The sequence below is a fragment of the Myotis davidii genome, unplaced genomic scaffold (genome assembly GCF_000327345.1).
Source record: "Myotis davidii unplaced genomic scaffold, ASM32734v1 scaffold419, whole genome shotgun sequence".
NCBI classification, from domain to species: Eukaryota; Metazoa; Chordata; class Mammalia; order Chiroptera; family Vespertilionidae; genus Myotis; species Myotis davidii.
Genome location: NW_006294998.1, coordinates 1,962,723 through 1,985,886, shown reverse-complemented (window position 1 = coordinate 1,985,886; position 23,164 = coordinate 1,962,723). Strand labels below are relative to the sequence as shown.

Below are 23,164 nucleotides of genomic sequence, written 5' to 3'. Positions count from 1 at the left end.
ATGCTCTCTCAACCCCTCCCTGAGAGAGGGCCCTGCCAGCCACATGTGTGCCTGTGACCACACATTTGATCAGAGTATATTGTGTGTGGCTATTCATAGGGTATATGCTTCTCACTACGTAGTTAATATATTCCTAAAGTGTAGGCCCCTTCGAATTGTTTGTGAGTAAAAACCAGAACCATACAGATTGTGCCATCTGAGAATTTATAATTGGGACATAGAAAAAGTCTACTTTATTTGCCAACAGAACTGCTTTATATATAATTTAGGAGTGAAGTGTCTATTGTTATTTCACCATAGAGTCAAACAGCAGAACATACAGAGTAGACAAATGAAGGGAAAACTGTCAGAGCTCTCTGTAGTTCCTGCTTTAGTTTGTTTTTATACTTTGGGGTTTATGATTTACACGTAAAGACTTATAATACATTATGTTTATATTAGACCAAGTTAGTTTGTGTTTTTTGCAACCAAAGCGCCTAAGCTGATACTCTCATCAAGGGCATAGCAGGAAAGGATGACTTAATCAATAAGTTATATAGAAGACTCCCTATCAAGTACAAGAAGTTTACTCTTAAGCTCTGTTAGCATAGATGGGGGTGAGAGTGTTGTTTATAATAAAATTATCCCTAATATCCAATATGTCTCTAATGCTGATTTTAGTCAATTTCTCTTTGGGTTGCTTCTATAAAATTTTCTCCTTTGAAACTTTGGATGACAATTCCACCTTCTGCTCCCTGTTTATTGCTATTATCCTCCTCTCTTAAAACCCAAATATTCACATGGGTCTTCTCTATTGGTTAAAGACATCTCCCCAATGGCTAAAATTGTTTCTATCATTACACAATCTATTCTAGAAAGAACCACGGAAAACGTCTTGCTCACTATTTGTTCTTTTGCTCTAATAACTACTCTGAATCATGTAACTAATTATATTACTCTTTTTATTGTGGCTAATAGGAAACACCAAGACAAACTTTTCATCCCACTATTATTTTCAGGCTATATGATCTCTGTACAGTGATTTAAACTAACATTGAAAGACTAGGATACAAATACACACATAAAATAGAAATAGTAGCTAATTGAAAACAATTAAGACACAGAATAGCTTAACTCCTTCTGGCTCAAATTATTGGCTCCTCTAGAAATTTTATAACTCACTCCAAAATAGTTACAAGGGGTCTACAGTATAAGAATATATTAACTATGCAGTAAGAAGCATATGTCATAGGAATAGCCACACACAACATGCGATATAATTAAGGTTATTTAAAAGTCCATGAATTCAAGGTCGATATGTTCCTCTTTTCTTTCTGGCTGATTTCAGCTGGATGTACAACTTAAACAAATATATTGGAAGCACTTGAGTAGATTCATTTTGCAAGATAAGTCGAAGCGAGAAATCAAAATCATATTGATTCAACCTCTTGAACAATTTTCAAATTTTCTTCTTTCCGTCTGTACAACCACCACTCTAATCTTAACACCTAGAAAAGACATTTTAAATGGATACCATAGAGACAAGAAGAAGATCTTTTAAAAATGCAAACCCAATTATGGCACTTATGCTAAAAGATTTCCCATGGCTTTCTATTGCTCTTGGTATTGTTACTGGAGAAATCAAATTCCTCCCTCACTTGTAAGAGTGGGGTTCTTACAATATCTTTAGAAAAGAATTTTCTAAGATTTGTATGGGAGAATGAATGTTTTTTTATTGGTGTAGGGTTACATTTCTCACATTCCAAAGTCCTATGGCCCTTAAACAAATCCTGAAAGAGGAGCAGCTGGGGTTCCAGTAGAGCCACAAGTAGGACTAGTGTCCATGTTGCTGTCAGGTCCAGTTCAGCATCAAGCTAATTAAAGTCCATACTCTGGCCAGTGTGGCTCAGTTGTTGAGCATCATCCCATGCATCAAAAGGTTGCTGATTTGCCAAACCAGCTTGGCTCAATGGCTAGAGCGTCTGCCTGCAGACTGAAAGGTCCCAGGTTCAATTCCGGTCAAGGGCATGTACCTTGGTTGCAGGCACATCCCCAGTAGGAGGTGTGCAGGAGGCAGCTGGTTGATGTTTCTCTCTCATCAATGTTTTTAACTCTCTATCCCTCTCCCTTCCTCTCTGTAAAAAAAAAAAAATCAATAAAATATATATTAAAAAAAAAAAGGTCGCTGGTTTGATTCCCAGTCCAGGCACAAACCCAGGTTAGGTTGCTTGCAGGAGGCAATGAGTTGATGTTTCTCTCTCTCAAACCAATAATAAAAACATATATATTAAAAAATAAATAAATAAAAATAAATGAAGTCCATTAGCCCATTGTGTGAAGCCCACATAGAATGAGCCACATGGGCAAATGCAGAGGAGCATGGGAAATGCAGAGGAGCAACAGGAGTCAGGCATGAACAGCAAGGGAGAGAGCCAAGAGCCAAAAAGGAGAAAGCTCCTTTTGTTCAGAAGTTTAAATATTGCAGTGGCCGTGCCTATTCTTGCCAATCACCTGTTCTCAGGTGTGACTGACAGACAAGCACCTTCTCAGGTCACGGAGACCTTACTGGGCATGCGTCTACACTGCCTTTGTCTAGTCCCTTCCCACATCAATCAGTGGGGAACAGACTTGGAAAGTGTTAAATTAGCAAAGCTGTATAAATGGCATGCCTATATTATCTAATCTTCCATTTACTCCTTCCCTGTTAAATTAATAACCAGATTATTATAATAACATCATTATGAACGCCAATATCCTTAACATAGCCAAAATAGCCTTATTAAATAATGGCTCCTTCACTCTCCTGTACAGTCCCATCACTTTGTTAACCTATAAACATGTTCATGAAGTGTGTAGCACACAAAACATACACATACAAAAAAGACCAATTATACTCTGGCTTTCTTTCTTTTTCTCTGCAGCATTAAGCTTCTTGAAAGTGTGGTCTGAATTTATTGTTCCCACTTCATTCTCACCTCAGTCTTACTATCTCAATTTTGATCCCACCACTTCTTGGTAAATGCATACCTCTAGGAAACTGGTGAACTCTGAGTTATCAAATCCAGGAGACATGTATCCATTTCTAAGCACTCAACATCTTTGTGGAATTTGACAATATTTACACCCCAGTTCTTGAAACTCTTCCCTTTCCTTAACTTCTAGGACACCACCGGATTCTTCTTCCTCCTAATCATTATTTGTGTTGCCCCAGGTTCTGCTTCTCAATTCTGTCTCTGTGTGATCTACTCCCAAGACTTCACTTACATACCTAATGATCCCCAAATCTTTACTGATAACACTCTCAAGTAATAGTTAGACCCATATTTCCAACTATCTATTCTACATTCCACCATGATATAACACAGTAGACTTAATATTGATACGCCCCATGTTACACTCTCCTCCCTACAGGGCATCTTCTACTCTACTAAAAACAAAACAAAACAAACACTTTGGAATCATACTAGACTCTTCCTTTCCCCTCAAATTTTCTGATAATTCTACTTTCTAAAACTCTACATCAGCTCCATTGTCTTTTTCAAGAAGGGCTTCTCTAATTGATAGTAAATGAAAGAAAAAATGTCCCAGGGCAATGATTAGCGTGAGCTAAGTAAAAAAAACAAAAAACAACAAAAACAAAACAACAAAACTCTTGCCCTATGCAAATGAATTTGTTTTCTTAATAATCAAATAAATAGATTCTCTCAAGTGTAGTACTTCTCATAGCTTTAATATGTTAACATATACTGTGACTTTTAAGAAACATGTTCAGCATGCAGCATTTCTCCCAAGCTGATAAGATCTTCTTTGTCAAGAAGACCAGTTGAAGAGTTAATGGAAGTAATATGCAATAGAGAACAATTTGGGTTTTGCTAGTTACTCTTTTTGAGGTCAACTTAACCAGAGTTCTTAAAAATGGCATCATAAAAACTGATACGTGTGTAAGCTTCTATGTTGTGGCTGGGAATAGGCAAATGGGTTCTTACTCCCCCCACCCCTTCTCAAAGGACTATTCAGGAGATGCCGAGTATTCATTCCACCTGCGCTAAATTATAGAGTAATTTCCTGTTCTTTATTTTAATTAATAAATCAGATGAATTCATCAAATATTGATTAAACACCTGTTCTTCACAAGACACTCTGATGGTTATTAAAGATACCAAGAAGGATAAAAAGCAGTTTTGTCCCTCCAAGGCTTAGTCTAGGGAGAAACATATTTGTAAAAATTTTAATTAATGTGACAAAGTGTTATAAAAAAAACTATGTACTAAGTTCTGTGGAAGCTCAGAGGCAGAAATTATTTCCTCTTCTTGGAGAGACAATAGAGTGGGTCACAGGAGAGTTTCAGCAATGTTGTTAATAATTTTTAAGTAGGTCCTTTATGGTCTCCCTACCAAAAAATACAAGATAGAAAATATTCCTAGTTTTGTAAATGAGAAGTTGAGTTTCTCATGATTAAATTCATCTAAGTTCACAAATGTAATAAGTAGCAAAAAGAAACTCAGATTGGCCAGACAAGATTGGAAGAAGAGAAGGAGGAATGATATCCCAAAGAGTGGCAACAATAGACAAGATGCATGAAAAACTATGGTTCATTAGGAAAGACAAAAGCATTGAGGTATGATCTACACAATGGAACACTACGCAGCTGTAAAAAGGAAGGAACTCCTACCATTTGCAACAGCATGGATGGATGCTGGGGGCTAATTCCAGCAGGTCATAAAAGCAAGAAGGTCATCAAAAGGTTGGTGAACCTTGAGGCTTCAGCAGGGCTGAAGATACATATCGTTGCCTGCTGACAGGCAGCTAAGGGCATTCCCGCAAACCTGAAAATCTACATGTTATTACCTGCTGCTGGCCAAACAGCTGAACAGCCAAAGGCAGTTAGTTCCCCCAACCTGATACTTAACTGCTTACCAAACTTTACCTTTGATATGTGTGTTTGCTTTGCTTTAGGACAAAAATGTATGAATAAAAAGCCCTGAGTCCAGAGATCTTAGTTACTTAAGCTAAGCTCCATCTGGCTCCCCCATGTATTCCAAATATATATTTCATGTTTAGTCTCTTTATTAATTTACTCGCAGCCCTTCTCCAGATTCCTGAACCCTTCTAGATGCTGAGAAACACTCCTACAGATGGACCTGGAGAGCATTATGCCAAGCGAAATAAGTCAGTTGGAGAAAGATAAATATCACATGATCTCACTCATTTGTGGAATATAAGGAACAACATAAACTGATTAACAAAAACAGATCCAGCCACATAGGTATGCATGCATATAAGCCTAATGGACACAGACACCAAGCGGGGAAGGGCATGAGTGGGGCAGGGTGGGGGTGGAATGGGGGGAAAAGGACATACATGTAATACCTTAATCAATAAAGAAAATAAAAAGCATTGAGGTATGACTTAAATGGAAAGCCAGGTCTGCATATGGTGTGGTCTAGGGGAAGTTGTTGGGGTGTTTGCAGGGTCCAGGGGTTCTTCATATTTGCAAGTTAGCAAGCGAGCATACTATTGTTTCACTGATGCTAACAGAAGACAAGAGACTCACCTCACAGCAAGCAAGCATCATGAGTATGCATTGGTTACCCTGCTCTGCAGGATGTTCTAGATGAATGCCTGCACATGCAGGAGATTGCATTACAGGGGAGGAATACTGATCTTGTGAGGGATTGTCATTTTTATATCTAGTGGGGACAATTTGTTCTTTGTCCTAGGAGAAACTATCTCTCAATGTTGCTTGTTGCAAGCACAACACTGAGAAATGGCCCAAGTAAAGGGAAGTCAGAGCCTTGCATTCTTGGCATATGCAGGACACTCAGGGCCCAGGGCAGATGACCTCACTTAACAGGAAGGTGAGCTAGGAGAGAGCAGAAAGGCCATAGGAGACAAGACTGAAAAAGAAGGAAGGAATCAAATCACTGAGAAATTCAAATGCAATACACAGGAGTTTGAGCTTTGGGGGACCATGAGAGATGTTTTAAGATTTATGCTAAACCCCACTGGTTTTGTGTGCATGACTTGAAATGATTCCTAGGACACCCTCCTTCTTTTGCCCCCAACTCATCTTTATAGTTAGTGAAAAAAAACTGCTGGACTCTATATGGTAATCTCTTCCCAGAAATTTATAAATTTGCAACCAAGAGAGTTTGGTCCATTTCTCCCTTTTCGGGGGCGAGGCTATGTGGCTGTCATATTTTCTGCTATAAGAAGGAGGTTTTACTGTAACAAAAGAAAGCCTAAATCAACAAAGAGCAAGAGATCTGCACACATTCTAGTCTCTATTTTCATTTCCTTAGCGCATCTGCACCCCTGTTCTTCCTTTGCCCTTCACTGTCCCTTAAGATATCTTGATATATTTCCAATGCATTCCTTTCATAATTAATGGGAATTGAACTTTGGCTTATGTCACTTGAATCTAAAAGTGTGATCTAGTTTAGAAGAACATTTTCAGGTTTATCACTTAAAAACATCGTCACGTTTTTAGCAATATGGAAAACGGCTTCTAATTAAGACAAACTGGAAACAAGACCAATGGCCTATCACAATAGTCCAAGAGAGAAATTATGTTTCTATTTGCTCTTAAAGACAGGCCATAATTAGGTACTTCTGATTCAGGGATAACTTTGGAAATAATTCCTGGCGCTGAAGATAGTTTAGAGCACCTCACTAGTTCCAGGGATAATATGTAAGGAGCAATTTTACTTACAGTAGCTCAGGATCAAAAACTGACTCTTCTAAATGAGGAGGAAAAGAGCATATTAAACTGAAGAAAAGGGGGTAAGAACATGAAGGATCTGATAAGACATGAAGGTCAATGGGATAAAGAGCAATGGGACTCCCTGTTTCATTGTTGCTACTGAACTCAAGCCCAGGAGCCCTGAAGACATTATTATACCAAGAAACTAGGAGGCTCAGGCCTGGCAGCTCAGTTGGTTAGAGCATCATCCCGATACACCAAAGTTTCAGGTTCAATCCCTGGCCAGGGTACATATAAGAATCCACCAATGAATGCACTGTTTCTCTTTTCTCTTTCTCTCTCCCTTCTCTCTCTCTAAAATCAATCAACAAAACATATTTTAAAAGGACAGAATGACAGAATTGTAAGGGCTTCATGGACACAGACAATAGTGTGGTGAAGGTCTGGGCTGGAGGCGAGGGCAGGCTAGATGGGTTCAATGAGGAAAAAAAGGAGACATATGTTAGACTTTCAATAATAAAGATTTTTAAAAAGGAATTGTAAGGTCTTCATTTTGGTAGTCCTATAAGTGTGAATCACATACACTTAAAAGTTCACTTATCTCAGGGTAAACTAAAAATTCTGATTCATTAAAAAAAATCATACTTTTCAAGAATTCTAAGGACATAGAAATTTGTAAAGTATATTTTGCTTCTTAACTGCTATTTCCTCCTCCTAATTCTACTCCTCAAAGCTATCTACTGGCTATTTACCATTTTTTTAAAATATTTATTATTGAGAGTATTACGGATTCCCCTTTTTTTCCCATTTCCCCCCTCCACTTGTTTCCTGCCCCAACCCAGGCCTTCACCACCCTATTGTCTATATCCATAGGTAATGCATATATGCATATAAGACCTTTGGTTAATCTCTCCCAGCTCCCCTAACCCTCCTTCCTTCTGAGATTCATCAGTCTGTTCCATCTTTCCATGCCTCTGATTCTGTTATTCACCATTTTGTTTTGTCCATTAGATTCCTTGTTCCTTTATTTTGATTTTTAGGTTCAATTATTGATATGTATTTATTGCCATTTTCTTCTTCCTTCCTTCCTTCTTTCTTCTTCCTCTTCCTCTTTCTCTTCTTAAAGAATACCCTTCAAAATTTCATGTAATACTGGTTTGGTGGTGAGGAACTCCTTTAGCTTTTTCTTGTTTGAGAAGCTTTTTATCTGACCTTCAATTCTAAATGATAGCTTTGCTGGGTAGAGTAATCTTGGTTGTAGGTCCTTGTCATTCATCACTTTAAATATTTTTTGCCATTCCTTTCTAACCTGAAAAGTTTCTGTTGAGAAATCAGCTGACAGTCATAATTGTGCTCCCTTGTAGGTAACTAACTGCTTTTCTCTTGCTGCTTTTAAGAGTGTCTCTTTGTCTTTAAACCTTGGCATTTTAATTATGATGTGTCTTGGTGTGGGATTCTTTGGGTTCCTCTTGTTGGGGACTCTCTGCACTTCCTGGACTTGTCTATGTCTTTCACCAGGTAGGGGAAGTTTCTGTCATTATTTCTTCAAATAGGTTTTCAATATCTTGTTTTTTCTCTTCTCTTTCTGACACCCCATAATGTGAATGTTGGCACACTTGAAGTTGTCCCAGAAACTCTTTACACTATCTTCATATTTTGGGGGCCATTTTTCTTTTTGCTCTTCTGGCTAGTTGTTTTTTGTTTCCTCATATTCCAAATCAATTCTTTAATTCTCAGAATCATCTACTCTATCATTGAATCCTTGTAAATTCTTCTTTATTTCAATTAGTGTATGCTTAATTTCTGACTGGTCCTTTTTGATGTCTTTGAAATTCGCACTAAGATCCTTGAAAGTTTCACGAAATCCCTTGAAGCTCTCATGATCATTGAGCAATCTTATAACTATTGTTTTGAACTCTCTATCCAGTAGTTTGTTTGCTTCCATTTCATTTAGAGATTTCTTCTTTTCTTTCATTTGTGACATGTTTCTTTGCCTCCACATTTTGGTTGCAAAGTGTTTGTTTCTATATATTCGGTAGAGCTGCTGTGTCTCCTGGAATAGGTAGAGTGGCCTTGTGTAGCAGGTGTCCTGTAGGGCCCAGTGGCTCAGCCTCCCCAGTCACCTGAGCTGGGCACTCTAGGCCTGCCCCTGTGTGGAATGTGTGCAGTCTTGTTGTAGTTGAGCCTTGATTACTGTTGGCATCACTGTAAGGAGTTGACCTCCCAGGCCAATTGGCTGTGAGGACCAAAAGCTACTACACTGGAAGAGCTGCTATGCAGGAGACACCCCTATGGAGCAGGACTTGCTTCAGTGAGGCTTTGTTGTTATCCGAGTCTGCCCCTTGTGTGTGTCACTTGCTTGTGGATGTATAGAGTTGTAATCTGGTATGTTCTAAAGCTGTCCACTGGGTACACTGGCTCTGAGGTCTCCTAGTAGGTGCAAAGTCAGCCACTGCCAAGGGCCACCTGCAGGAGCTACAGAGCTATCTACAGATGGCTGCTACTTATATTGGGCTTGAAAGTGCCAAGGCTAGGCTAAGCTGTGAAGCAAGACAGGCTGCTGCTAGTGCCAGGTATTGGGCCTCTTATTGATAGGCATGGGGCATGCTGATGCCAGCTGCTACCTGTATGAGAGATTTTAGGAAAGTCTGAAGCCTGAGCCAAGACAGGCCATTCATATGGAAAAGCCGCTACAAACAGCTTAATTGGTACAGGAAATCATCAGGATGGAGTGCACAGTGTGAGCCACGCTGATAGAAATTCAGATATGGCTGCCAGTCAGCTCTGCAACAGGAGATGTCCAAGCACAGGAACAATGACCCCTATGAGCACCCATATTTGGGAGAAAGCCACCCCCAAGTTCCTGCCCTAATGCCAAACAATCCAGTTCCTCCCTGTATGTCCCTGGTTTCCCCAATGCTGCCTCTCAGCACTGGAGCCCAGAGGGAGCAGGACAGAGTATGTTCCTGAGCCAGCCCTTTAAGAGGAACTGCCTGGGTCTCCAGCAGCCTCTGTGTCACTCTGTTACAGTCTCTGCTGATTCTTCTACAGCCAGAAGTTACAGGGACTTTTCTTCCCAGCACTGGAACCCTGGGCTTGGGGTCTGGTGTGGGGCTGGGAACCCTTGCTTCTCACAGGAGGCCTCCACAGTGGAGCTATCCCTCCTGGTTTAAAAAAAAAAAAGCACACATAGGTGTCAGACCAGCTCGTTCAGTGCCTCCACCCTTCCTACTAGTCTCAATGTAATTTCTTCTTTACTTCTCTAAGTAAAGAATTCTCTAGTTGTAGAACTTCCATTTAGACAGATTTCATACAGTTCTGATGGTTGTCCTGTATTTTAGTTGTAATTTTGATGTGGTTGTGGGAGGTGGCAAATACTAGCGTTTACCTATGCCACCATCTTGGTTTTCCCAGCTGGCCACCCACTATTAATTGGATTTTGTGTACTTTGTTTTGGGGTATGTTCATACATAAATTAATACTCAAGAAGGTTCCTTTCTAGTCAGTTATAACTGCAGAATTCCCACTGAATGTAGAGAAAATCTTCATCAGTCTTTTCTTTTACTATGTTTAAATGAGCACTCTATTTCCTACCATCACAGGAACATTAAATATCAGTACTTTTAATGTTTCACAATGTGATATTCCTATGAAATTGTTTTCCCTTGTTAATGTTAAGCTCAATCATCCTCACATATCCTTATTAGTCATTTATATGATGTAAATTTCCTCTTTATGCTCTTCTTTCATTTCCCTTAGAATATTAGTGTCTTCGCTACCAATTTATAACAGCTCATTTGTGATTAAGAATGCTAACATCTTGGTTGTTGTTCATTACAGATAAAATGCCATAGGGTATGTTTTCCCCATTTATTTCACTATTACGTTTACTTTGTTTATTTATTATACAGAAGCTACGTATTCAAATAATCATGTTCTTTTTTTTTAAAGAAAGGCAATGGAAAATCATTAAAGGATTTAACACAAGAAATAAAGATAAGATCTGAGTTCTACTGGGAACTCAATTGGGAGTTAATTGGCAAATAAACTGACAAGGAAAGGACCAAGAGTAGATGCAGGCTGATTTAGTAATCCAGCCATGAAAATGCACTAGATTAAAGCATGGTGGTGGTGATGGTAGTGGGTAGGGAAATTACAGGGACACTTGTGAAACAGAATCTAGAGAATCTGTCGATTGGTTGAATTCGTGGAGTGGGTGTGGATAAAACAACTGTGCTACTATGGCATATTATCGATTTAGTCATATTTCCAACTGGAACCTAAAGAGTTACCTACCACCATTGTTCTTCATAAAGGGGATGGGAGGGGAAAGGGACTGAGAGAAAAAATTATCAAAACAATTATCAAAATACAAGGCAACCAAAGGTGAGGAGAGAAATCATCATTGATTGGAACTTCTAAAAATATTTATGAATGAACTCTAGAACAGATTTATGTTTCTATACATTGTAATTACAAATCAAATTATCTCTAAAATCTGTGGGCTTAAATATTTAAATTATATAAAGTTTTGTCACATAGGACCCTGGAAGGAAATAAATTGCTACTTTCAAATGGCAGGGTATAGGAAAACTAGAAGGAATACTGTAGTACGCCCTACTACTGCTTAGGGGCCAGGAGGAGAAAGTAGTGGCCAGAATCCAGAGAGAATTGTGAAGTCACTTGCAGGAGCTGTGTGCTTAGATTAAGGTAACATACATAAGCAGCCTGCAGTGGCTTCACCAGGTGAGATGGGAACCACCACACTCCACTTGCCCAATCTCCTCTCCAGCCATTGCTCTCCCTCAACTGCTAAAGGCAAGAATGCCCATTGACATAGCCTAAGAAAAGAGCACAGTGGAGTCTCTCTGAAGGGGCAAACAGAGACTTGCCAGCACATTCCACCTTTGTGCCCTTCATCTGGGAGAAAAGTTCTTACCCTCAATACAAGCAACACACAAAACCTGTCAGTGCAATGACATGCAAGAACGTGATAAAACACACTAGGGAATTAACTCCATCGCTGAGCCTCCCCTGCTCATATTTACTCAGCATATTTCCACGCAAAGTACCTTCTGCTTAATCTTAACTGAGTTACTTTAAATAACAGTATTTTGCAAAAGACCGGCCTTTAGTTTTAAACTACATTATATGAACAAACTTTATTTTACCAAAGAATTGAACTACAAACAATAAATTATTTATTAACTAAAGAATTAAAACAGTTTCCAAGGATAAAGGATTAGTACTTTGAGGGTGAGTTATGGGAGAAAAATATTTAACAGTTTATTAGTTTATTAGATTAAAAAAGAAATTTCTTCTATATTATGTTTAAAGGTATTTTTTTATTAGAAAGAAAGAAGAAGGGAGAGGGAGAGAGAAAAACATCAGTGTGAGAGCAATACATCGATCAGCCTCCTCCTGCATACCTCCTCTAGGGACTAGAGCCTGCAACCCAGGCGTGGGTCCTGACCAGGAATCCATCTGGCAGCCTTTTTGGTGCACAGGATGATGCCCAACCCACTGACGCACACCAGCCAGGGCTCTTCTATGATTTCTTTGCTCCCTGACTGAGCATAAATTTTTTTAATATATCTGAGACCATTTGTGATAGCTTTATATAAAATTAATGTTGTAACTTTTGTAGAAAATATTACTGTTTACAAATCTCTATCACCATACCATGTGATCCTCAAAAACCACTGAAAGGAAAAAGGAACAAGCCTATAACACTATGTCTATATTTTTCTATGTCTAAAAGAAAAATATTTTCTGAGAGAGTGAGCTGTTTGCTAAAGGTCACATGGATAATAAGTGATGGAGTCAAGACCAAGCTATTTCAAAACTATAAGTTCATTATTATTCACTAAAATGTGTGACCATAATATGAGACAAATTATAAGTTGAGATATCTGCTTTACCCATTTTTTATCCCATGATATTTCAATGCTTTGTCATACCTACTATTTTTTCTTATTTTATAAGTAAGATATTTCCTACAAATTTATTAGCCTAAAGCTTACTTGTGCCTCTGAACTTATAAAAGTAAAATTTAGTTTTGTTTTGTAACTAAAGCTTTGAACTTATATGTATAGACAAACACATATCTATATGTCTTCGCCTGACAATAGTACCCTGAAGAACTCATGGATTCCTTAGCTTTATGACAGTTTCAATGTTATTCTTACTTCCTTTACCTTTTAAGTTTATCAAAAAACCTTTTTTAAAAATTACTCTTTTTTTCAAAGTAAAATATATCCCAACTCTGGTGAGAATATACTGTTCATCTCTTCATTTTATTGACCTACTTCAGTTTTGGCTCATTAAACATAGACATTTTCAATGATCAAAAGAAAATGAATCAAATGTAACTTAGTATAACCTTACTAAATAAGAGAATTGTTCAAAAAGCAAATAAATCTGAACTGGTAATTTAATATTGACAATCTTCTATTTAAAGAAAATATATGTAGAGAGAACAAGGACATCCAGGAATAATTTTTACATTCCTTTGATCTATGAAGGCTTTTTATCCAACTCCCTTCTCAGTTCTTACCTCTCTCAAAATCAATATCGAAGGAATTATGAACTAATGTCCCTTGAAACTGTAAAGCAAGGAAAAGCAAAGGACTATGAGCTCTGATATCTGCAAAGATCATTAAATTATATTGCCATATGGAATTATAAAACCTAAATAAATTTGGTGATAGCACAGGAGAGGAAAACTAGTAATTCAAACCCATTATCCTAATAAGAGTAATAAACAATTTAAATTATGAAAGAAGAAATAGTAACTATTGAATATGACTGTATTTGAAACATATGTAAGTTAATACCTGAACCATATCAAAATATACACATCTCATAGGAACTGACATAGGTAATCCTTCTACTTAGGTAAAATTTCCTAATACCTCTATAAGCTATCCCAAATAAATAACCAACCACACTTCATACAGAAAAAAAAAGATGTGGGTTTTTGTTCTAAGATATTATTGAAGAGAGGTCCTAAACACTTGGTATTTCTAAAATTGGAATTGTTGGAAATAATTTAGAGACAGATTATTCCTGCTTTCAAATATCATGTTTTACAATTTGGCAGCAATTATTTGTTTGCTTATTATGAAAGGTTGTAGTCTTGCTACTTGGTCCATATGGAGTCTGGATCAGTACCCTTTAATAAACAATATTCCCACCTGAGGAATAATTCTACATATAAGTGATGTGTTGCATTGCTCCAAACAAGGGCAGGTGATGGGAAAAAATAAATCATTTTCGAGGTCCTTACTATTAATTTCCTCATGGAAAAAAACACTTTGCAAAAAAAATATTCACATAAAACACAAACCAACCAATCCAGAGCCAAATGTAAATTATATTTGGTCACCCTTATTTTCTTCCATTCTCCCAATAATATTCCCAACACCATTTAGTGATGAGACTGTCTTTATTCCATTGTATGCTCTTGTCTCCTCTGTCAAATATTAAGTGAGTGTAATGGCTTAGGTTGATTTCTGTGTTCTCTGTTCTGTTCCATTAATCTATATGCCTGTTCTTGTGCCAGTACCAGGCTGTTTTGATTATAATGGCTTTGTAGAATAATTTGATATCTGGTATTATGAAAAAATGCTCAAAGTCACTAATCATCAGAGAGATGCAAATCAAAATGACAATGGAGTATGACCTCACACCTGCCACAATGGCTACCATCAACAAATCAATAAATAACAAGTGCTGGTGAGGATGTGGAGAAAAGGAACCCTAGTACACTGCATGTAAAAATCAATAAAATATTTTTTTAAAAAAATTAAATATGGAACTTCCAATTTGACCCAGTGATCCCACTCCTAGGAATATATCCTAAGAATCCCAAAACATCCATCAGAAAGAATATATGCACCTCTGTATTTATAGAAGCACTATTTACAATAGCTAAGATCTGCAAAGAGCTCAAGTGCCCATCAGTAGACAAGTGGATAAGAAAGATGTGCATATTTACACAATGGAATATTATGCAGCTGTATAAAAGAAGAATCTCTTACCCTTTGAGACAGCATGGAGGGATCTGGAGAGTGTTATGCTAAGCAAAATAAGCCAGTCAGAGAAAAATACGTATCACATGATCTCACACATATGTAGAATCTAATGAACAAAATAAACTGATGAACAACATAGAAGCATGGAACAGACTGACAAATCTCAGAGGGAAGGGGGGGAGGGGCAGGAAGAAGTTAACCAAGTAACTTATATGCATATATGCATAACCCATGGACACAGACAATAATGTGGTGAAGGCCTAGGGGAGGGGTGTAGAGAGGGTCAATGGGGAAATAGGGGGACATCTGTAATACTTTCAACAATAAAGAATTTTTTTAACTGTGCCAATAAATCTAGTATTTTAAATGTTGAATAATCTTCCTTTCCTTGCAGAACAGAGTTCAGGAAACTTTTTTTCCAGACATTTGTTTGGCAATTAATTAATTTAGTCCATTTCAAACATATTAGGTAATATAGATAAAAAATTCCTTTAAATTTAAACTTAAAGAGGGTTGCATCACTTTATAGAATGTGTGGTAGAGTTACATAAGAAAACATTAACTCCATAAAAACAATTTACTGAGCCCAGAACAAAATATATTTTTAAAAACTTCAGCTTCTACATTTCTCATTCTATTAAGAATAAGCACCGAAAACATAATTAAACACAAGAAACTGAGCCTATTAGGTAACTGTACATAATTTGATTTATAAGATTAAATTTACAAATCAAAATTTATGTATTAATGTTGTCCTAATCACAGAACAAAAAGATACATCACAGATCCTGCTCTCAAGTAGCCTAAAGTCTAGTAGAGGGAAAGAGATATTTTTAAAATTGGTATTGCTGCTTTGAGTACCTACCTTATATCAGAACAGTGATGGCAAACTTATTACACACGAACTCATTTTTTGGTTGATTTTTCTTTGTTAAATGGCATTTAAATATATAAAATAAATACCCAAAATATAAATCTTGGTTTTACTATGGTTGCAAATATCAAAAAATTTCTATATGTGACACGGCACCAGAGTTAAGTTAGGGTTTTTCAAAATGCTGACACGCCAAGCTCAAAAGGTTCGCCATCACTGTATTAGAAATAACTAAGTAATGACTGTGTGTGATGAGTTCCAGGATTTGCGGGCTGATAAAGAAAAACACAGTGCCTGAAGATGGCAGTCACGAAGAGCTTTATTTGGACAGTACTTTGACAGGAGATAGCAGAAGCAGGACTACTACCCAGAAGAGGAAAAGGGCAAGGGAACCCCCAGAGGAGAGGGGAGCTGGAGAGGGGGCTCACTTGTCTTGGTGATATCAACTCGGCAGCAAGATGGGAAGTCTCTGAATCAGAGAGCTTCAAAGGACAGCCCCAGAGTTCGTTTCACTCTAACTAGCAGAAGGTGGGTGTGGTTTTGTGGGATGCAATGCAAGCAAGCTCTAAATGACTACAAATGTGGTTACTTGAGCATATTTAAAGCAATGGGGTGTGTAAACATTTGAGTATGGCACTGGGGGTCTTTGGGCTAATGACTCCAACCTGCTGTGAACAAGTAAAATGCATAGGGGCCAAGCTCTAACTCATTTACATAACACCATAAAACATTTAAAAAGTGTCATTGTATTTAGATAGCAGAATTGTGCAGGTTCAATACCCACGGATTGATGTCAATAAATATTTCAACTTTTATTCCATGTCAGACACTGTGCTGGGCACCAGAATTTCTACAGTGAACCAGGTACACAACAGGACAGGCTACCTGATTTGCAAGGCCCAACGCAAAAGGAAAATGCAGGACCCTTCGTTCAAACTTCAAGATGGCAACAGAAGAATATTAAACCAAGCAGGGGGTTCTTCTGAGTGGGGGGACCCTGTGTGACTGCACAGGTTACATGCTTGTGAAACTGCCCCAGTAGACATGTTCTCTATTCTCATCATGCACACACTCTAGTGATGAACAATCAACAGTAAAAAGAAAAAAAATATGTCACCTTGATAACTGGGAAACACAGTTCGGTGAACCTCAAGAAAGGCCTCTTAGAAGAGCTGACATTTAAGCTAAGTCCTAAAGTATGCAAACCAGCCAGCTATGTAACGTGTGTGCGTGTGTGTAAGTGTAAGTGTGTGTGTGTGTGTGTGTGTGTGTGTGTGTGTGTGTGTGTGAAGGAGCCACAGGTTGGCCAGCTTATGACAGTGGTTCTCAATTAGTTTGATTTTGCCTCCCATGGGACATTTGGCAATATCTGACGTTTTGGTTGTCACAACTGGGGAAAGGAGGATATTGCTACTGGTATCTAGTGGGTGAAGGTCATGGAAGCTTCTAAACATCCTACGATGCACAGGACAGCTCTCCACCCACCCACCACCAAGCCCCGCACAACGAAGAATTATTCAGCCCATACGTGAATGGTGCTAATATTGAAAAATCTTAATGTAAAATGAATGTATTCCATGGGCAAAGCCGAAAGCGGTGTAAGAGTTTAGCACATTTACCTTTCATGTCCTTAGTCCTATGACGTCACGGTAGTAAATATTGGAAACCCATATTCCAACAACAAGGGAGAATTCAATTTATGGTGCAGTGATTCAGTGAAATACTATACTATCACTAAAATATACATGCCTAGAAGGATGTTTAATGTCATGGGAAATACTGATAGGTTCATAATTAGTTAGTGGTTCCATATACCTTCACAGAATATTTATGTGCTTAGTAGAGCATTAATAAGAGTATTGAAAGATGAATGCAAAGGGTTATCGGTGGTTATTTCTGGGTGGTAGTTATTTTATTTTATGCTTTTCAGTGCTTTAAATTTTCAGGAGAATGTGTATTCTTTCATAAAACCACGAAAGCACAAAATCTCATTTTCTTTATCTAAAAGTACATTATACATTCCACTTACAAAACAGCCATATGTGAACCTGATATGGCTAATCAAAAACTGTCCTATTTAGTGTGATTCATAGAATGACTAATCATTTTAGAATGATTTCAGCAGTATCATTAGTGAAATCTGAAATACCTAAGGCTGTAAAGGAGAAGAACTGAAGGCACAATTGGTGCTGCCATCTCTTAGAGTTGAAGGTCAGGCTTTTATAAAAGAAAGACAGATGTAGGAAATGGCTACTTTCCATGAAATTGTTACTGTTACTTAACCGAGTAGATCAGGTACCATATTCCCAATCTATTCCAGCAAAGCATATGACTGAAGTTTCTCATGACTCCATTAAAACAAAGTGAATTTATAAATTGTGCCTGTTTAGGAGATGCATCTGGTTGTTGGAATGTTACTTTTGTCTTCTACTAGTTAATAATAATAATAATAAATGTTATAGACATAGGAGGTGTTCATATCAAATGTGGAAAGCAAATTATATACACACATATAGAGAAAACAAAAGTTCATATTTCAGAAAATCTAGACAAGCTGGAAATGGGGTTCACAGGGGAGTAGGAAAATCATGAAATGCTACTTATAAGTTTCCCAAATTGCACCCCTCCTGACACCAGTTATACAAATATACAATGCATTGACAAAAAAGAACTTACTAGTAAATTATGGGATGGAGGGAGAACACACACAACATTTACATTTATTAATAAACAATGAAAGAATAGGGTGTGAATAGTATAACTCAAGCTCCTAATGGACAGTCATACTCCATGGCCCAAAAGTAGAACATTATACTCACTTTAAGTTTTACTCCCCATCATTAAGTTTTACTAAAAGGCCTGGATAAAAACAAAACCCATGATTCTCTTAGACATCAAAGCTCACACTGGATTGTCTAGAGGAGAAAGTGACAAACTTCCCTGACACCGGAAGGAGGCCTTAATGTTTACAATTCAACACAGACATCGTGCACAGAATCGGAAAACAATGATCAGACAAAGCCCCTTGAGATCTGTGGTGCAGCAGGAGAGCCATAAGGAGACTCTACAAACCCCCAAAATGACTAAACAACCCACTATATCCACCAACAAGAGTGACTACTGCTTTTCATTCATGATAACTATTCACACCTTAATCTTCCTAACACATAAATTACAAAGATGCCCAGTTCCTGAACTGTCCTACTTATTAAACCCTCCTTGTGATCAGCTGGCATAGCCCAATTCCCATAAACGCCCCTCTCAATCACCTCTTACCAAGACACCCACAGTTCCTGAGGTGTACAATCCTCCTTGCTGCAGAAAGCAAAATGAACCTAATTTATTTGTTTCTGGCAATTCTTGGCTGATGGATTTCAACAGAGGCAATCCCGACAATGATCTTCCCAAATGTCAGACCATGGGTCCCTTTTATGGCTTTGAAAATTCAATCACCATAATTATGCTTTTCCATCAACCAAAGGGGTTAGTTCTTGAGAAACAAGAATTTGAGATTACTGTCAAAGAGTGACTATAGCCACCAGCCACCTCATTGTGTGACTACCTAAGCCACTCTATTCATACTACTTCACCTCCCTGCATACAGACAGCAGAATGGTGGTGATGTCAGAGGAGGCAGTAGCTTTGGGTGCTGCCACTAGCAGCAGTGTAGCCTCATTTCCTTCTTAGAGTTTCCATTAGTCCACAAAAAGAAACAAAATAGTCATCATAACCTAATAAATACCATTTCAGGTAGAAACATATTTCCCAACTTTAAAAACAATCATTTGTGAATTAAAACAAAACACTAGGATGTTATAAATACATCTCCTGATATATAGAGATCTAAAACTAAAATTTCACCCTTAAAGGCCAAGTCCAGTTAAAATCAAGACACTAAATAAAAACTCTAATGACAACAACGCATTTTTGAGCACTTACTATATGCCTGGATTTGTGCTATTTTACATACATCCTTTATTTCATATCACCTACGCAGCAACCCTTTCCGAACTATTAATGTTCCCGTTTTACAGATGAGGAAACAGAGGTTCAAAGAAGATGACTGGTTAACCTAGGTCGCCGAGCTTCCGGTGGCAGAACCAAGTTTTGAAATCCAAATATCTGTAATTCCAAACTCCACAGTTAGCAGACAGGTTGTTTCTCTTGAGTGTAAAAATGAAATGACACTGTCCTTGAAGAGATTATAAGATTTGATTACAATGAAAGCAGTTAAAAAATTAAAATGCTAGAGCTCTGCTTAAAGTGACCTATAGTATCATGATTTCATTCTGCCACATCAACTTTATTTTTATTATCTCATTTATGGCCAAAAGCTACCAAGAAAAAGTTGTCTTCCACAAACTACTCTTTGTATCAACGAACATGCACATTTTAAAAACCAGTTGGTATATAAATTAATTGAATGTAGTTTTGGACTTTTTATGAGCCTCTCCTTTCTGAATTATCTTCTTTTTAAAAGGAAATAATACATGTGTGAACAATGCACGTGTGAAGAGAATTTCAATGGGAAAGCATTTTCCCTCTTCCCCAATAAATAACATTAAAACAAAAGGACCTTTAAAAGACACTTTCTCTAACAGTACTTTCCTGAATAAAATAAACAAGAGCTACGGGCACCTTGACTACTACTTAGGAAATAAAATCAGAACACGGGGAAATCTGTAATTCTAATCACATTTACACCTTCTCTCCTTTTTTACATTTCTCATCCAAACATCCTTAGGGCTCAATAGGCCTAAAAGAATTGGAGCAGAGTAGAGAACAAAGGTGAGGGGAATCTGAGAAACAGCTGAAATGGCCCTTCTCACCACCTTAATAATTTCAAATTGGTAAAGTAGTTTACAGAAGATTAAAAGTCACAAATGTGGGAAGAAAACTGTAGCGAAAGACAAGTACCATAAGATTTCAGTCAATGTAGAATTTAACAAACTGAATTACCAAGCAAAATAGAGACAGCCTCATGGATAGAGAGCAGGTGGGAGGGGTGAATTGGGGGTGGTGGAGGGATTGAGCCAAAAAGAAGAAGAAAAAAGAAAGAGAGAACTCATGGACATGAACAACAGTGTGGTGACTGCGGTGGGGAGGTGGAAGAGGGCATAGAGAGGATAGATGGTGATGGAAAAATTTAAATTAAAATAAAAAGTTGTTCTACCAGCATATATTATTTTTTAAAAGCATTTTGGCAAGATAGCTCAGAAATGAACATTTTGTGAACAAGAAATGCAAGAAAGCACTTAAAAATAAACTTTTAAGGAAAACAAATACGAAATCTAAATGTATTTGCTTTTGTCCATGAAAGCCTGTGTGCTAAATAAATATATTTGTTACAGAGAATGTTCATATTTGTGCTTTACTGTGGAAATGACTACTTGTATATTAACTATGCTCTCTCTTGAGATTGAGGATAATTTTAGAAAACAAGATAGCCAACTACTATACTTAATCAAGCTAAATGTTGAAGAACATATAAAATTAAGAAAAGCATTTAGGTCATATGTCGTATGTGCAGTTTACTCAATTTGGAAATTTTTTTTTTTACTGGGAATAAGAGAAATATCAATCTTAAAAGAAACAGCTCAATATTTTATTAAACTATTAAAATAAAATTTGAACAACAATACAGAGACAAGAAAAGTACAGAATTATATCAAATTCATATGTGAATGCCTTTTACTGGGCGATTCTAAATCAGAATAATTCTCTCGTATGACTTTTTCTTATTGCAAATATCAAAGGAAGTTAGCACTTCTTCCCACCAGCACCCCTCGCGTCCCTCAGAGTGCAACCCTGCACAGCCCCATTAGGAGGTGCTACTATAATTCCTCCATCATCATAAGCCACAGATCAATACAGGTACTTGCAATGGGAAAACAATCCGGAACCTCTCAGAAAAAAAGGTGATTGCCATCCTGGTGAGTGCGCACGCGTGTGTGTGTGTGTGTTGTGTGATGTGTATCAAACCCAAATAAGTACAACCATTTCCTTCTCTGCAGGGCAGAGCTTCAGTTTCTCCTTACATACTGGTAAAAGGCCATGATACGCTGTAAAGTTCCTCTTCAGATGAGATGAAACACACACAAGGTCCTAGAAATGTAACATCTTCTAGTCCATGCGTTGCAAACAGTGGGTACCAGGTATGAAAGCTGGGTGAAATCAAGACCTTACTAGGGAGCTGTCAACATTCACTGAACATACCAGCCAAAATTATGGCAAATGGGAGGCAAAATCTAATAATGCAGGTAAGGATTTCACAGCTCAATGCCCTCTCTGCATCCTCCTCCCCAACACACATCCCCTGGTAAGTAAGGTTTTATTAGCTACCGATAAGTGAGTTTTACTTTTTAATGAAAAGAATGCACTGAAATAAGAAAGCAGATTTAAAGGGGAGAAGAATTGCCCTAAACTGAGGATTTCAACTATGTTGTTCAAATAGCACAGAAAAAGCACCTAGTACAGAACAGATAGTCACATAAATATTGGGTTTGCTTAAAAGACTGGTCACATAAACTAACATGGATTCAGTGTTCCCAAATGCCTAGATTGTCCTTGTAGGATGACTCCAGAACTGAGTTCATAGCCAGCAAAGAAATCAAGCAGAACAGCTACTCCGTGGCGCTCACAGCAAGTCTCCTCATCCTAAAAACTCACGCAGAGAACGGATTTTAGACTCAAGCATCCTGCACAAGTTCTTTGTTAACCAATGCTGTACGAGCACAGTACTCCGTCTGTGTTGGCTTCATAGTCAGGCTACCTTGTTCCAGGAAGATCTCAGCCCCAGACACCTGCTATTGCGTTTGACAATTAAGACCTATGCTTCCAAGCCTACCCTAACCTGGAGATTCCGCGCCAGCGGAAGGGAATTTGCGCGGGGTAGGGGCAAGGAGCAGGGGGCAATACAGCACATAAAAGGCGAATACGGGGAGCAGAATCTACACTGGCCACGCCTGCTGTACTCTCTCCCCTTCAATCTTTGGTGCATCTCATCCCTGCTCAGTGGCTCCCCAATACGTTCAGTTCGTTCGCCTGTTGCCATCACACCTTTCAGGAGTTGAAACTACCAGGTGATTCCTAGAGACAATACTGGCCAGCTCGGTTCCAGGCAGAGGGTTTGGTGCCAGGGCTCGGACGCCAGTGCGGGTGGGTGTACCGGGTCCCAGTGCTAATTACAGAGGAGATGGGCTGTCCCGTCAGTGCCCCGCTCTCCAGCAAAGAAGAGTAACGCAGGTTTGCCTTTTTTAGTATCAAAGTTGGAGCGACCAACCCAACTCCTTCCACCCAAAGAGAAAGCACACACTGCTGAAATTCCCACCCGGAACAGCTGTCTGCTTTACTGGCCTGTTCCCACACATCAGCCGAGACTGAGGGAAGCAAATGCCCAAAGCACGCATTAGCCGCCGACTATTTCCATGGTCCAGGAGACCCAGACCTGCGCGGCGGCGCTCGGGATGGTCACTCCGAGCTTCCCCCAGAGGCCTCACCGGGTACACCTTGAGCGGCCGAAGGGCCTGAGCGGTCATCTTCCCACGAAGGGCCACCCCAGGAGGCTGGGCG

The 23,164-nt window shown here is 38.4% G+C and overlaps 1 protein-coding gene across 1 annotated transcript in view; it reads right to left on the bottom strand.

The window, feature by feature from the left end:
• The window catches only part of GPC5 (glypican 5), a 1,306,619-nt gene that overhangs the window by 1,282,991 nt on the left and 464 nt on the right, over positions 1-23,164 (bottom strand). The window lies entirely within an intron of this gene.